The 17,294-nt window shown below is 40.9% G+C and overlaps 1 long non-coding RNA gene across 1 annotated transcript; it reads right to left on the bottom strand.

Annotated features, from left to right (window-relative positions):
- Positions 1 to 1,573: 1,573 nt before the first annotated feature.
- LOC114696847 lies at positions 1,574 to 15,408 on the bottom strand. The gene is made up of 3 exons (XR_003735075.2): positions 15,245 to 15,408; positions 6,133 to 6,243; positions 1,574 to 1,614 (listed from the first exon to the last, which is right to left on the bottom strand). It is a non-coding gene; the product is annotated as an uncharacterized LOC114696847 (long non-coding RNA).
- Between the last annotated feature and the right edge of the window lie 1,886 nt (positions 15,409 to 17,294).

Genomic DNA, 17,294 nt, shown 5'->3' with positions numbered 1-17,294 from the left:
AGCAGAGAGGAGGAGAAAATAATTTCTCCCCCAAGCCCCACAAGGCACAGAATCCAGTTCCTTCCTGTATGCTGGGCAAGTGTATTTACAGTGAGCTATACTTTCAGAGTTCGCAGGCAGCAGAGACTTCATTGATTAGGTGATATTTGAGGAATACTGAAAATCAGGAAGATGTGAAAATTTGGGCCAAATATTAGAATTATATCTGGGTATTCAGGAAAAAAAAAAAAGCTGTATGCTGTGCAGAAGACAAAGGAATCAGTAAGTTGTAGGAAGAGCCTACCAAGTAAGGTTTGAGACTTCAACTTTACACTCAAAGGTGAGCCCAAAGTTGACAAAGTGAAATGACTTAGATACTAACAATGTCGTTCTGGCTGTCATGATGAAAATATGTCAGAGGTGAAGGGAACTGAAAGGATACTAGATAGGCTACTGCAAGAATCCCAGATAACTGGAGCTCGAGAGGTGGCTCAGTGGTTGAGTGCACATTACTCTTACAGAAGATCTGAGTTTGGTTCCTAGTACCCACAATGGGCAGCTCCCAATCACTTATATCTAACACATCTTCCTCAGGCACCTGCACTTGTAGAATAGAATATTTGTTTAAGTAAAGATGTGTTACATTTGTTTGTGTTGCAGATTAACTGTTTAACTATGTCAAGATGTATTGCATTTGTTTCATTACATAAAGGTATGTTGCTTTTGTTTAACTATGTAAAGATGTGTTGTTGTTTTTCTTTGCCTGCCTAAGCCATCTAATTGGTTTAATAAAAAGCTGAATGGCCAAAGGCTAGGAAGAGGAGGGATAGGCAGTGATGGGCAGAGAAAAAAGGGAAGCCAGCCAGTCAGCCAGTCAGCCAGTCAGCCAGGGGCCAATCAGTCAGACATGGAGGAAGCAGGAAAGCAGGATGGACAGTATGTACAAAAGGTAAATGAGTCCCAGGCAACACATTAATAGAAATGTGTTGATTTAAGTAAAAAAAAAAAAAGAAAAGAAAGAAAGAAAGAAAAGAAAAAGAAAAGAAAAGCTAGAAACAAGCCTAAGCTAAGGCCAAGCATTCATAATTAATAGTAAGTCTCTGTGTCTTTATTTGGGAGCTGGTTGGAGGCCCAGAGAAAATTTCAATGACATGCACTTATGTGCACATACTCCTCCCACCATACTACACACATTAAATAAAAATAGGGGCTAGAGAGCTAGCTCAGCAGTTAAGAGAGCTTTTGAACCCAAGTTTGTTTTCCAGCACTCATGTAAGGCGGTTTACAAATGCTTGTAACTCCAGTTCCTGCCTCTTCAGTTTGCTGAATATAATAAACATGCTCCTTGTTCATATTGTATATAATAAACATATCAAGTTTCTGGGCTGCTGATGGTGTATCTCCACCAGAGTGTATGATCCATGGATCTCAGCTTTTCATGAGTATCTTAGTTTGGGTTTCCATTGCTGTGAAGAGACACTAAGACCAGTGCAACTCTTACAAAGGAAAAACATTTACTTGGGGTGGCTCACTTACAGTTCAGAGGTTTAGTCCATTATCATCATGGCAAGAAGCAAGGCAGCATGCAGGCAGACATGGTCCTGGAGAAGGAGCTGAGAGTTCTTACATCTTGACCTGCAAGCAATAGGAAGTGGTCTGAGACTTGGCTTAAACATGTGTGAGACTTCAAATCCCACCCCCACAGTGACACACTCCCTCCAACAAGACCATACCTACTCTAACAAAGCCAAAACCTCCTAATAGTGCCACTCCTTATGACCTTATGGGGGTCAATTACATTCAAACTACCACAATGAGTCTGTTGTTTCTTCATTCCCTGTTGCCCAAGTCAGGTTGATCCCAAAGCTGTGCCAATCGCCACACACATGCACATAAACAAAACCAAAATGACCTTAAAAAATAAATCTTAAAAACAGAATCCTAGAGAACTGATTGTTGTTTCTAGCAAGGTGGTTTCTAGTTCATTCAGATGAGAGTGATGATGCAGGAGAGTGGAGAAAGTTGCTAAATCACAATCAGTAAGTAGGGTAAGTACCAGACCTAATGTATGAATTGCAGAGCTGCAGAGCTAGGAACACTTCATTCACAAGGGAGAAAGAGCAGACAATTCAGATCTAGGTGGGCGACTCATGCAGTGGTTGTAGTGAGGTGGTTTCTCTAAGTTTTTTTCTGATTATTCCTTTTTCTCACAGACATAGGAAGCAAGGGGTAAAAAACGAGAAAGTATTGGTGCTTGAGGAAGGTATGATGTAGTGCATTACAAAAACAGGAGAATGAACGGATTAGATTTGCTATGCTTGCTCTTTAAGCCTTAGATACAAGTGAAACAGTCCTCTAACAGTTTGCTTCGAAATTTCTGCACATGTAGAAGCAATTATCAATATTTATTCACTTTTTATTATGCATATGCTACTCCAGGGAGAGAGCAAATCTTGTCTGTCCTAATGTAAGGGTGGATGTGCTCAGATATATAGAGCTAAGTGAATGGGATATTGGCCAGTTTGTAGCTCAGTGTGCACGTGCAGAACTGATGTTTTCTGCATTGAATTACTTCCTTATTACAAGACTACCTAAGAAAAATCAGGGCGTTAAAAATCTAGATGGGCTTATTATTATGTGTACTTCCATTTACTCTAAGATTACTACAGAAGTGAAAACCTTAAGGAGGAAATTAATGTCAGAGGGAGGAAAATGCTTACTGTAAGAGGCTAGAAGATTAAAAATGTTTTCAGAAATACCATGAGGCTTTTTCTTTTTCTTTTTGGTTTTTTGAGACAGGGTTTCTCTGTCTAACAGCTCTGGCTGTCCTGGAACTTGCTTTGTAGACCAGGCTGGCCTCGAACCATGAAGCTTTCAAATAGGCAACTCACATAGAAATCTTAAAGTGGTGTGCATTTTCATATCATGCAAGTATTTCTAATAAAAGTACTCTCTAATAAAGAAGGTGTAAACTGTCATATACATGCTGTGTACTTATCAATATCATAAATCCATAAAAATCTCCTCTGTGTTATACAGACACTAATTATCAGTTTATGCCCTTGTGCCTGATACAACTCAGGAAAATAAGAAGGTAGTCTTGGTGTTTCATAGACAACGCGTCCTAAATCTTATTCTCTATATGAGAAAAGCAATTCATAAACTTCACCATTATTGGAAGCCACATTAATTCATATTTCCCCCTCTATCTGTCTGTCTGTCTATCTCTCCCTTTGTCTGTCTCTCTGTGTCTCTCTTCTCTATGAAAGGTTATTTAATGGAAATTAGGCAAATTCCCGTGAACAATTGCTGTTTATGTACAGAAAATATGTTAAAGAATAATTATCATGAATACTGACAACCAATCAATAACTCAAAAGACTCATTAAACACTTTTGGGGACTATACCTGAAACACAATTAAGCAAAATCATTGGTTCTTAAAAATATATTCACTTAAAGGTCTAAGAAAAGCTATTTTTCTTATTCTTAAGGACAGAGAAAAGCAATTGTAATTCTTAGGTACAACTGTTTGTTTTGTTGACTCAAATTTCAGCTTTGAGTTTGTTTTCTAATGGTTTTTTACAAATTTCCACTACCAGACAATGTCCATGTAGCCATTTCCAGGAACATTTGACTTATCCATGTCTAAATAGTTTGAGAAATAAAAAATGAACGTGAATGATAGAAATATTCTAATTAGGTACAATTTATGCTCATAAGGGCCAGAAGACTGCACATTTAATAATGGAGGCCATTTTCCCCCTCAAAATTTCTCTGTGGATTAAGAATGTTCCAGAGGAAATGGGGGGCAAGAAATAACCATCTGTTCCGTTTTCAGTATGAGGTGCATATAGCACCAGCAGCAGCAGCAGCAGCAGCAGCAGCAGCAGCAGCAGCAGCAGCAGCAGCAGCAGAGAGCCATGGAGAAGGAAGCAGGAGGTCCAGGTCTCCCCTAGCTGGCAGCTGGAGCCCGCCTGTCTCACTGCTCTCCGTCCATCCGAGAGCTGAAGGGTACAGGCAGCCTGCTATACGACAAGCAATAGAGTCCATGGCGTTTCTGTTTTGTTTTTCAAGACAAAGTTTCTTTGTGTAACCCTGGTTGTCCTGGAACTTGCTCTGTAGAGCAAGATGGTCCTGAGATCCTGAGTGCTGGGATTAAAGGCATGCATCGCCATGGCTCAGCCAGTACCCTGAGATTTGAGGATGCATTCACATATCCAGTACAATCAAGACACAACAGTAACGAGCTGGAGAAACAGCGCAGCAGTTACAAGCACACACTGCTCTTCCAGAGAACTGAGTTTCTGTTCCCAGCACCCAAGCCAGGAGATTCATAACCTCCTGGAAGTCTAGCTCCAGGGGGTCTGACACCCTGTTCTGGTGTCCATGTACACACAGAGAGACACACATAAATAAAAACAAACCTTAAGAAAAAAAAGACTGAACAGTTTCATCACCCACAAAAACTTCCTTCTGTCAAATTGCAGTTAAGAGGCACTTACCTCCCCTTGCAATCGTTCATGTTTTCTAGCCCAATAGTTTTGCTTTCTCTATAACACTACACAAGTGGAATTACACACTTACTTTGGGTCTAGATTCTGTCACTTAGCTTATTCCACCCATAACCATCCATGTTAATTTGGTTCTTTGTATTGCTCAGTAGTATTCCAGTCTATGAATAAACACTGTATACATGTTTACTGTTCTAGTCACCAGCTGGAGGTCAATAACATTATTCTCAGCTTTTGTTGGCTATAAAATTGCTATTAATATTGACTTCCAGGTTTTAGGGTAAAGATGTGGAAGAGAGATTTGCTCTTAGAAAGCATCTTTTTAAATGGCTACACTAATATATGGTTAATAAATAAAATTAATACATAATTTTAACAATGATACAATATATTCATATATGTATATGTACTCACTCATTGTATTTAAAAGATTAAGATACTGTATTTTAGCAATGGCACCTTAGTAAACGCCATGGTTATTACTGGTTCTAGTTCTCATGGAATATGCTTTTAACCAAGTCAGGCATGTAAATTACCTCTAATTTTCCTATCATTAACAATGAGGTTTTTTTGTTTTTGTTTTTTCCCTCTGTTGATCTGTTATTTTATGAGACAGGATCTCATGTATCCCGAGCTTATCCTGCAAGTCTGATCTTACCGTAGCTACCTCACAAATGTTGGGATTACAGGTGTATGCCACCACATCTGGCTAAGTTTTTGTCTTTTCTTCAGTTCAATCATCAATAACCATCTGCTATCCGCTAGTTGAAGTTCCCTCCTCCCAGATGACTCTAGTGTCAAGCTATCAAAACAAAACAAAACAAAAACAAAAGCCTGCACATTTACTGATGCAGAAGAAATTCTTGTGGGCCAAAGACTCCTCTGACAACGTCAGTTCTTTAGGATTTTAATTTGCATCCTCCTGAGTTACCATCTTGAGGGCAGATTCCTTCCTGAGTTACACTATTTGACTGGAAATCTCTTCCTCTGGCATTCTTAGTACCACCAGTTGCAGGATTGGTGTCTTTGAAGGATTTTACTTGATATTATTTGAGAATTGCCTCTTGGGTGTAATACAGTTTGAATCTTTAATGATCACCCCAAACATTAAAGGCTTAGTCACCACACCAGGCTCGGTTGAGTGGTGGAGCCTTGAGGAGGTGAGGCTGAATGGAAGGTTTTAGGTCATACGCTCCAAGGAGATCATGGAACACAGAATCCTTCTTTCTTTGCTTCTTAGATGCCACGAGAGGAGATTGCTCAACCATGTGTTTCCTATCATTTTGTGCTTGCCTTACAGCAGGCCAAAAGGTAATGTTGCCAAATGACCATGCATTGAAACCCTAAAACTATGAGCAAAAATGAACATTTTCTTGGTTTACTCAGGTATTTATCACAGTAAGAGAAAGCTAACATAAATAACAAAGTAGGGTTCCTAGATGCAAAATGTTATCAAGTTTCCAGGACATTCAAGTGGGACTCCAGAATAATAGGAAAACATGGAATGTGCTTTTGTTGACATGATGTTTAGTGGTGTCAACCTGAGAAAATCTAGAATCACCTGGAAGATGATGGGCCTCTAAGCACATCTATCAGGGTTTAACTTGATTATGTCATTTGAGGTAGAAAGACTTGCTCACCCTGAGTAGCACCGTTCCAAAGGCTGCCTAAGAGAAAAGGAGATTCCTGGAGCCCTCTGACAAGCCGGTCTATCTGAGTGGGTGAGCTCCACATTCAGTGAGAAACCCTGTCTGAAAAAACAAGGTGGAGAGTGATCAGGGCAGACACCCAACATTGACCTCTAGTTTCCACATACAGGCATAACTGTATACACATGTATACAGATCTTTGTGTTTTACATATATGTTCAAAATAAGGAAATCATTAACACAGTTCTGAACCTCTAAAGTCTTACTTAGAGCATTCGGGAAGTAGAAACTGAAGGTCAAATTGGATTCACGGAACAGGCTGGCATGCCAGAAGCAGTGGAGCTTATCTTTCTGCTTCCATTTCCCACTCTTAGGGAGTCTAAAAACATTTTAGTGCTCACAGGTTCCTGATAAACATTATTTCAGCCACATGACTTTTACACCAGTTTGTTAATAATTTAAGATCTATGCTTATATTCCAGTTTTTGTTTTAATTCAAGTTTTTTCATCTATCTATCTATCTATCTATCTATCTATCTATCTATCTATGTTTTTTTCAAGACAGAGTTTCTCTGTGTAGCCCTGCTGTCTGAAACTAGCTCTGTAGACCAGGCTGCCTTCAAATTTATAGAGATCCGCCTGCTTCTGCCTCCCAAGTGCTGGGATTAAAGGCATGTGCCATCACGCCTGGTGTAAGAGTTTGTTTTTTGTGGTCTTAGACATATATTAACCAAAATTTTCTTATGTCAGAAATTTACTTAAAGTTGAAAATAATCAGACGCTAACTTTTATGTGTATGTGGCATACGCAAATGTGTGTGCCAATGCATGTGTATACAGTTATGCCTGTATGTGGCATACACATATGTGTGTTTCCCCAGTGCTGGGATTATGCCTACCTTTTTTTTCTTTATTAAGAAATTTTCTACTCACTCCACATACTATCCATAACCCCCCTCCTCCTTCCTCCCACCCCCAGCCCTCTTTCCCAAGCCACCCTGCAACCCCACATCCCCCAAATTGAGGTCTCCCATTGGGAGTCAGCAGAGCCCAGCACACTGAGCCTAGGCAGGTCCAAGCCCCTTCCCACTGCACCAAGAGTGTGCATCGGATTCCCAGAAGCCCACCCATGCACCAGAAACAGATCCCGATCCCCCTGTCTGGGTGCCCCCCAAACAGTTTGAGCCAAACAACCGTCTTCCAAACAGTTTGAGACAAGCAATCGTCTTCCGTATCCAGAGGGCCTAGTCCAGTCCCATGGGGGCTCCACAGCCACCAGTCCACAGTTCATGGGTTTCCACTAGTGTGGCTGGTCATCTCTGCACGTCCTCCCATCATAATCTTGACGTCCCTTGCCTGCAGTATCTCTCCTCTCTCTCATCGATTGGATTCCTGGAGCTCAGTCTGGTGCCTGAATGCCTACCTTTTTACATGTGTGCTGGAGGTCTGAATGCAGGTCTTCATATTTTATTTGAATAGCAAGCAAGTATTTTACCAACAAAGCCATCTCTCCCACAGAAGCCAAATGTGAGAAAAACATGAATTTTAAAACTTAATTCCTACTACTTTTGTTGAGAGAGCTAAAGACTTATCACAGACATCATCCTTACTATATGAGGTTTTTGACTCCTTAACTCACCCTGACAGAGGAACAACTTCAGAGTGGTATGTACAGAGTATATTCATCTATCTCTTCACTCTGGGAGGTCCTGTTACTTTTGCTGAGAAAGCTTAAGACTTAACATGGCAGATATGATCCCTATGGCAGAATTTGATTCCTATTCTTAGAAGGGAAAACATGTTGTGATATTCCCTAGTATTTCAGTTCAAAGGAGGCATTTTCTCATTGTAGTGGATAGATTTCTTTTAAATATGATGTATTAGGTGAATTACTAAAAACTGACTCAAGGAGCTAACAGGCATCTTAAGATTGTTTTTAAAGGATTTATTTTAATTTTTGATTTTGTATATGTGTCTGTGTGGGTGCATATGCATGTAAGTGCAATAATTGCCCTGGAAGGTCAGAAGAGAGGGCTGGATGCCCCGGAGCAGAAGTTACAGGAGCTTCAAGTCCCTACACCTTGTGGATGATGGGAGCCAAACTTGGGTCCTCTGCAAGAGCAATACTTAATTACCGAGCCATCTCTCCAGCCTGGTTAAGACGATAAGAAACACAGAAATGAGTCATCTCTATCACACTCTCCCCACAAGATTTGGGGGTCATTAAGGAAGAGGGGGCAGAAAGACTGAAGAAGCAGAGGTGGTGGATGACTACAAAGAGACAGTGTTTTCCAGACACAAAGCAGAGGCGCACACTGTAACAGCATGGGGAAGACCTGTGCACAGACCACACAGATTCTCACCATGGAGTAGGGGAGGTGGGCATAAAGTCCCTTACCTGGTGGAGGAGCTCTATTTGATCATTGTGGGGAGATGGAAAATAATGTTTTTCTTTCTTTTTTTTTTTGTTTGTTTGTTTGTTTGTTTGTTTGTGAAAGAATTTTTCTGTGTAGCCCTGGCTGTCCTAGAACTCACTCTGTAGACCAGGCTGGCCTCCAACTCAGAGATCTGTCTGCCTCCGCCTCTCTAGTGCTGAGATTAAAGGAGTGTGCCACCACACCCGATAGAGAATCAATTTTCTTTAATGGTGTGAACCCACCTATAGCAACCACACCCCAAAGCAAGTCCCACATCCAAGAGTAGTTGGCCAACACAAGCTGGACTGCGAGGAGGGGGCACGGGGAGGGGGAGGAGTAGAGAGGAAGGACAGTGAGACATGAACTTGGGTGGGTAGGAAGATGGACTGTATCTCGGAGAAGTTGGGGGAGGGAGATGAATGTAAACAAAATGTATGAAATTCTTAAAAATTATAAAAACACAACTTGAAAGAAAGAGAAAGCTGGAGAGATGGCCCAGCTGTAAAGAACAATTACTGCTCTTGCAGAGGACTCAAATTCTAGTGACTCACACGTGTCTGTAAGTCCAGCTCCAAAGACTTCCAATGCCTCTGGCCTCCAGGGGCACCTGTATGTGCACATATCCACACATAGACCGATGTACACATAAGTAAAAATAAAATAAATCTTAAAAATAAGAAGCACATTTGTAGTTTCAAAAATGGGCTAACTACTAAAAGCTTTTGAAATACAACTTACTATAAGTTAGCAAATAATGGATATTTAAAATATTCTGACTTATACAAATTCTTTCAAGTGTGGATTAAAGCAATAACATTTTTCCAGTTCTCAAACATCTACTACATGAATAACTATAGTATCTGTACTAACATATTACTAAAGATCAAAATAATGGGCGACTTCATTATACTGTCTGCCTTACTTCTACATATTTGAAATTTTCATAATAAAAAGGTCTTTTCATAATAAAAAAAAAAACCTTTAGACATTAATTTCAGAAGTCTCCAAAAGATCAACAGTAGACAAAGCTAGTTTAAGGTCTCCTAGTAAGAAAAGGCTGAATTTTGAGTCACACCCACAACAGATAGTAATCAAGGTATCAAATGTTGAGAACATTTGATATAATAGTTTGGATTTTCTAAAAGGTCATACCATTGTTCCTCAAAATTAAAAATATTTCAAGATGGACGCTGCTATAATCACAGTACATGGTAGGTACAGGAGGAAGGAGGATTAAGATTGCCCTGGATTACACCGAAAGTTTCACGTCCACCTGGGCTATGCGAGAGTCTATCTAAACAACAACAAACCCCCACACCAACAAAAGAGTATCTTTCAAATATAGAGTATAACATTTAAAAAATCATTTTAAGTTGGTTATGAGGGCTCATGTCTACAATTCTAGCACTGGGGAGGCTGAGGCAAGAGGATGAAAACAAGTTTAAGGTCGGTCTTAGCTAGAGTGAGAGCTTGTTTCAAAGAAAACAAAACATAAAATCCAACTGAATTGAGGTAGATTTTCTTACTAAATAAGTACAAATGAAAGATCTTTATGTCTCTAAGGATGTTAATACTTTATTTTGTTTTAATCTTTACTTTCTGATTGAACTATAGACTAGCACTTTAAAAAAGCATACAGGCAGGCTAGAGAGATGGCTCAGTGGTTAAGAGCACTGACTGCTCTTCCAGAGAACCCAGGTTCAATTCCCAGTACCCACACGGCAGCTAACTACTGACACTCCCACACAGACATACATACCAGCAAAAACAACAATGCACATAAAGAAGCATTCAAGCACATCAACTTTTCAAATAAAATCTCTCAATAGTAATCATCTTTACATATTTTTACTGTACTTTAAAATATTTAAAAGTTCACCACAATTAATATAAACATTTAAATTAATCTTTTCAAAAAGCATCTCTGCTGAGCAGTGGTGGCCCACACCTTTATTCCCAGTGCTCATGAGGCAGAGGCAATCAGATCTGTGTGAGTTCAAGGCCAGCCTAATCTACCTGCAGTCAATTTCTTTTACAAACAAAATATGTTAAAACCCTAAAACATTGCAGGTTAGTGGCGCACACCTTTAATCCTAGCATGTGGGAAGCAGGGGCAGGCTGTCTCTGAGTTTGAAGTTAGCCTGGTCTACAGAGAGTTGCAGGACAGCCAGGGCTACACAGAGAAACAAACCTGTCTTGAAACATAGAAACAAACAAATAAAACCCTCCAAAAACCCTATGGTATGACATAAAAGAAAACACTAATTGTGGTAGAAAAACAATACATGAAATCTGATACGTCTTCTACAATGTCCCTCTAAGTTCTGTGGAACAATCATTAGAACCAAAGTCCTTAGAGGACAAAGGAGAAGAACAAGCATCAGGTAGAGGAGAGCTGGAAGGTGTTTCCTGTTATCTTCTATGTGTGGGCTTTCATTGCACTATTCTTCAACGAGGAAAAGGTCTCAGGGGCAAGTCCTGCTTCAGATGTCCCTTACCCCCTTGAGTACCGAGTAATGTGTTTGTGTAGTTTATGATTACAGGAGACAAGACTGTGAACACATGTGATTTACTCACTGGTCCTTCCCTTTAAAGATAAGAATGCATTTAAGTTGGTTGTGTATGAAACTGGTAATCCCGTAATTCCTTACAAGACTCCACCAGAGAATACTGTCTTATTTTACAATATTAGAAGCAAAGCCATTCTTTGTCCTATTTTCTTCCCAGATAAAAACATCAATTAATGTGTCTGTTTATTTTCAGCGAAAAATACAGATGAGTAGTTTAATTTTTCTTTATAAAAGCTAAATGCCCTCATAAAATATTGACTTTTCAAAAATTCTGAATGTGCAAATAACTTGAGAAACTTTGTTATGATGAAAGAAAAACAAAAGTTAACAGAATTAACAGCACAGATTCTAACAGGGGCCAGAGCAAGGGACGTGTCTTAAGAAAACAAGCTGCTCACATTCCCAGAACACAACCCCCTGGGAGGAATTCTGTCTTTAACTCGCTGGGTGGCAGAGCCCACAGGAATTACTCAAACTGAAAATCCCAAAGCTTGTTCACCTAGAGGGAAATGAGACAGATATGATTCAAGTGTAATTATTTCCTAGTAATAATACTAAAGAAAACAACTTTAAATGATCAAGGGTATATGAGCTTCAACTTTAACAGGTAGAGAATAGTGATGTATTTACAAACACACCGTTTGCTAGCTAAGGAAGGAAAGTACTCAGTGAATGTATACATGATATTTTTCTTCTTTAAAGTAATATTTTCTAAGGCACTCATATTTACTAATTATTAATACCCTTAAATGGTATTTCAAATAATAAAAAATTACAAACATTTGAGGACTTACTATGTGCTGGATATATTCTAATCCATTCTAATATATTTGGTTTACATGGTTTATTTTATTTACTCCTTAATAAGCCAGTTAAGATTTATTAAGTAAGTAGTAGTATTCCTATTTTATGAATAAAGAGCTAAGGTACTGGGACATTTGTGTAAACAAACAAAACCAGAATTCAAAATCAGGTATCTTGTCTCTAGAGCTCTTGCTTCTAATTTAGCTCCAGTTAATGGAAAAGTGAATTTTAACCCTATTACTATGCACGACTATTCCTTCAAGGCTGTAGATTCAGTTTCTATGTGAACTTTTACCTCTCTGGCCTACAGGGAGGACCTGACTCTCTGTGCCTCCCAATTCTTCTTTTGGTTTCATCTGCTTTCCTCGGTAGCCTAGGCTCTCGTTAGTTCAATGCCTGAATATTCTCTCACAGCTGCTGAAGGAAAGAAAAACCTTGTCTGTGTAAGAGTAATCATTTCTGCTTTTCCCAGCAAAGGTTTGCTGGGGTTTATCCAGGAAAAAGTCTGCCACCCGAGTGAAGTGAGTGAGTGAAGTGAGTCATCGCAACTGCCCGGCCAACATTTTCTGATATTGCATAGCACCCACATAGCACCCACAGCAGCTCCTCCAAACTTTTTCCAGACCTAATCCCCAAACATACCTATCCTTCTGGAAATCACTTTAGAATGTTTTTTTCTTCTTTAAAATCCATTCAAAGCAGAGTTGGAAGATAACATGCAAGATGCCCAGTTAAACTCTAAATTTCAAATGAGGAGGATTTTAGTATGTTAGAACTCCCATATTACATTATTAAAAGTACTTAAATGGTATTTAAGATGATTTAAAAATGATAAATTGGCCAGGCAGTGGTGGCACACACCTTTAATCCCATCACTTGGGAAGCAGAACCAGGCGAATCTCTATGAGTTTGAGGCCAGCCTGGTCTACAGAGTTAGTTCAAAACTACACAGAGAAACCCTGTCTCTAAAAAAAAAGAAAAAAAAAGATAAATTGAGAACTACCAAATATTACATATTACATGAGACACAGTTAATACTAGTACACATACAAGAGCCTAAGACAGGAGGATTATGAATTTGAGGCCAGCTTAGACAACTGAGATCTTAATGCAAAACAAAACCACTTCCAAAAAAGCATTTATTGTTTATCTGAAACTCAAATTTAACTAGATAGCTAATAATTTAATTTATTACTAAGTCAAATGCTGGGGATGCCTTTCTGTATGCTGTGAATGTGTTGCTCTGACTGATGGATAAATAAAACACTGATTGGCCAGTAGACAGGCAGGAAGTATGGTATAGGCAGGATAAACATAGAGGAGAATTCTGGGAACATGAAGGCTGAGTCAGGAGACACAGCCAGCCGCTACCATGAGAAGCAAGATGTACAGATACCAGTAAGCCACAGAGCCACGTGGCAAGGTATAGATTTATAGAAATGGGTTAATTTAAGATGTAAGATCTAGCTAGCAAGAAGCCTGTCATGGCCATACAGTTTATAAGTAATATAAGTCTCTATGTGTTTACTTGGGTCTGAGCAGCTGCAGGAGCTGGGTGGACACAGGAAAACTCCAGCTACAGTCAAACCCAATCAAATTCCTTCTTTCCAATCCCAGAAGTGCCTTTCTTCTTTTCAAAGGTTAATTCTCTATTGTATTAGTCAGCTTTCCATCATTATAATGAAATGCCTATGGCAATTTACCTATAACGAGACAAGGTTTATTTCTTCCCATTGTTATAGAAGTTCTAGGTTAAGTCCAATGGCTGGAGCGCTTTGTGCCTCTGGTAAAAACAGTATATATCATGGCAGGAGCTCATGAGAGAACCAGTGACATCATGAGCTTGGAAACAAGGAGAGGGGCTCTACATTTCCCTCCAAGAACATGTACCCAATGATCTAAGTATCTTCCACTGACGAAGCCTTACTTTTTAAAGGTTCTACCACCTCCCAATAATGACAGCTTGGGGAACAAACATTTAACACATACATAAACCTTTGTGGGGACACTAAACCTTAACGTCTATGGTATCCATCTTTCTCCTTACTTTCCTCTCTTCCTTCTTCTATATATTCAACACCTGTCTATGAACCCACACCTTTTGGCATATCACTTTGCAATTCCTCTACAGAGAGACATTCTAATCCCCACCCCTTCAATATGGACTGAGCCACAGAAACGGCTCTGTCTACAGAATGAATCAGAAGTACAAATATGTTATTTTGGAGTGTGGATCTCAAGATGCCTATGCATGTCTATTCGTCTTCTTAAGTACTTTTCCTGTTTCCAGGAGAAGAACATGGAAGCCACCTGGTCCCAGGATAAGAATGATAGGTAAGTGGAACAGCCTAGTTTAGAGCAAAGCTACCAGGAGGTTTGCAGCTATGTTGAAAGCAGCCAATCTGCAGACAGGTGAGCTATAATAGTAATTACTGTCTTAGGCTCTGTGTTTTAGAATGTTTGTTACACAGCAAAAGCACATATCCTTTCTTAAAAAAAATCCATCAGAGCCTTATCCTGGCATTTTTTCAAGTCACTTTCGCGTACCCCCAAAGCATTACAGGAAAGTGGTAGTTCTTGCTTTCATTGCCTTGCCACTTAGTTCTATTATCTGCACCAATTCTCCTTCCCTGTCCCCATTCTCCATCTCTCTCCTTGGACAGGGTCTTACTATCCAAGTGAAGCTCAGGCTGGCCTTACACCTGCAGCAACTTACCTCTCCTCCCTAGTGCTGAGATAAACAACCACAGCCAACAACCAATTCTCTTTCAACTGCCACCAAAAAGTGCGAATAATAGATCTATAGCTCTGGGACTCTCTCATCCACCCAAATATTTCACACAGGTTGAGAGGTTTGGTTATATCCAGAAACCAATTGTGGAAGGCAAGGAGAAGCCTTCAGGTTCTAGCCTCCGGCAATTTTCATTTCACTCAGTGTTTGACATCAGTAAGTGGTAACAGCAGGCAGCAGCATCAGCATCAGCATCAGCATCATCAGCATCATCATCATCATCATCAGCATCAGCAGCAGCAGCAGCAGCAGCAGCAGCAAGTGGTACTCCCTAGCGTTACAGTCCTTTTCAGGTCACAAGTACTGACACCTTTAGCCCTTGCACAGCCAGTGTTTGTTACAGCTCTCAGCCCAAGGTCTGAGACCCTTGGCCTTGAAGACTCGCGAGTTCTCTAGAACTTGTCTAGCAACCTGCCCCGCAGGTTCTCTTCTCTAGCATCTCAGAGGCCTTTTGCCCCTTCTCAGTCTCAGATCGCTGCCCTCTTTTGCCATCTCTCCCATCCCACCGTCCGCCTTCTTTACCTGGGCACTGCACAGCTGTGGAGCTGCTGCTTCTGCTGCATTCACACCACGACCTGCTGACGGCTGAGCTGTTACTGCCACTGGGGTTCGCTGCCTCTGCCATCACTGCCACCCTTCTGCTGTCTCTGCTGCTGCTGTGTTCCTTGCTTTACCAGCTCAGCAAGACCACTCTATAGAAAGAAAGAAAGAAAGAAAGAAAGAAAGAAAGAAAGAAAGAAAGAAAGAAAGAAAGAAAGAAAGAAAGAAAGAAAGAAAGAGAAAGGAACTTGAGAGACGCCTTTTATTGAACCAGGTGCCGCAACACCGACAGGCAGCACAGTGGTGTCTCTCAGGCAACTCACTAAGTGAGCCTGAGCTCTCTGCTTATACAGCCCCAGAAAGGGATGCCTGGATCACTTGGTGTTGCCTCTTGGCATTAATCACGGTCATTAAGGTATATATTCTGGACTAGCCATATAGCCATGCCTCTTAGCACCAGTCACAACAATAGTTAGACCATCATCAGAAATGCTCTGGCTCTGGTCAAGGTGGAAATGGTTGCAGGGTCACTTACAGTTCTTTGAGACTTGTGATAGCAAAAAGTTCAGTACAATCTGTTTCAAAGAGCTCTGGCCGAGACTGCACCATCAGGAGCCAGGGACAACCAGCTGCCATCCTCCTGTAGCTTGTCAAGGTGGCTATGGAGTGTTCCCGACAGCTGCTGCTGGTATATTGGTAGCCCACTTGGTTATGTGACTGGGCGTCCTTTTGCTTAAGACAGCCAGAGTAGAAAGGGAGAGTCCAACAGCTGCTGTAGGGAGCCACATTCCTCATCCCCAGCACCAATGCATCCTTACAGGGAAATAAGCATCACAAGGAGTGCTTAAAATATGAACATAAAGACCTTATCAACACCAATGTGATCTTAATAGATTTAAATAATGCCTTTACAGTGCTTGTCATCTACTAGTGACCTAGGGAAAGGTGGGTCCCTTGTATCCCTCTTGCCGGGTGGTAGTGGCGCATTCCTTTAATCCCAGCACTCGGGAGGCAGAGCTAGGCAGATCTCTGTGAGTTTGAGGCCAGCCTGGGCTACCAAGTGAGTTCTGGGAAAGGCGCAAAGCTACACAGAGAAACCCTGTCTCGAAAAACAAAACAAAACAAAACAAACAAAACAAAACAAAAATTCTCCCTCCCTCCCCCTCTCTCTGGTGATTTGAACAGGTACAGCCCACACAGACTCATATATTTGAATGTTTCAACCTTAGTATGTAGCCTTGTTGGAGTAGGTGTGGCCTTGTTGGAGGAAGTGTGTCACTGTGGGGGCGGGCTTTGAGGTCTCATATGCTCAAGCTATGCCCATTGTCCATTGTGGTCTTCCTGTCCTGTGAGACCTTTCACGTGCACAGTTTACTTCCTGTTGCCTGCAGATCTAGATGCAGAACTCTCAGCTCCTTCTCCAGCACCATGTCCTGCCATGATGATAATGGACTAAACCTCTGAAAGTGTAAGCCAGCCAGTCTCTCTCTTTCTCTCTGGTTTTTCAGGACAGGGCTTCTCTGTGTAGCCCTGGCTGTCCTGGAACTGGCTTTGTAGACCAGGCTGGCTTCGAACTCACAGAGGTCCGGTTGCCTCTGCCTCTTGAGTGCTTCGACTAAAGGCGTGCGCCACCACTGCCGGCTGCAGCAGCATTCTTTGTTTCACGGATTGCTTACCTACTCCAGGTGCTCATCTTTTCTCATTCTTCCAGAAATTTAGTCGCTCTCCAAGAGTGAACATCATACATCTGATTCATACAATTTTTATCAATACCGTAATCTTCCCTTTAAGCTCTAGTTCAGTTTCTCTATAAGAGGGCTTATTAATATTCAAATTGCTGGAGTTCCACACCTGAAAAGTCAAAATTAGTAAGCCTGGCGTGGGCCCTGAGACTGAGTTTCCTACAAATTCTGAGGTGATGCTGGTGGTGTGTCAATGACCCCCACACTGAGGTCCACACTCAGAATTCCATGTTTCCAACTATCTAACAGTCTCCACCTGGTTACTAACAGGTGCCACAAGCACTCACTCA

The sequence above is a fragment of the Peromyscus leucopus genome, chromosome 8a, assembly GCF_004664715.2.
Source record: "Peromyscus leucopus breed LL Stock chromosome 8a, UCI_PerLeu_2.1, whole genome shotgun sequence".
NCBI lineage: Eukaryota > Metazoa > Chordata > Mammalia > Rodentia > Cricetidae > Peromyscus > Peromyscus leucopus.
The sequence above is the reverse complement of the archived record's forward strand: the minus strand, read 5'-3'. Positions and strand labels throughout refer to the sequence as shown.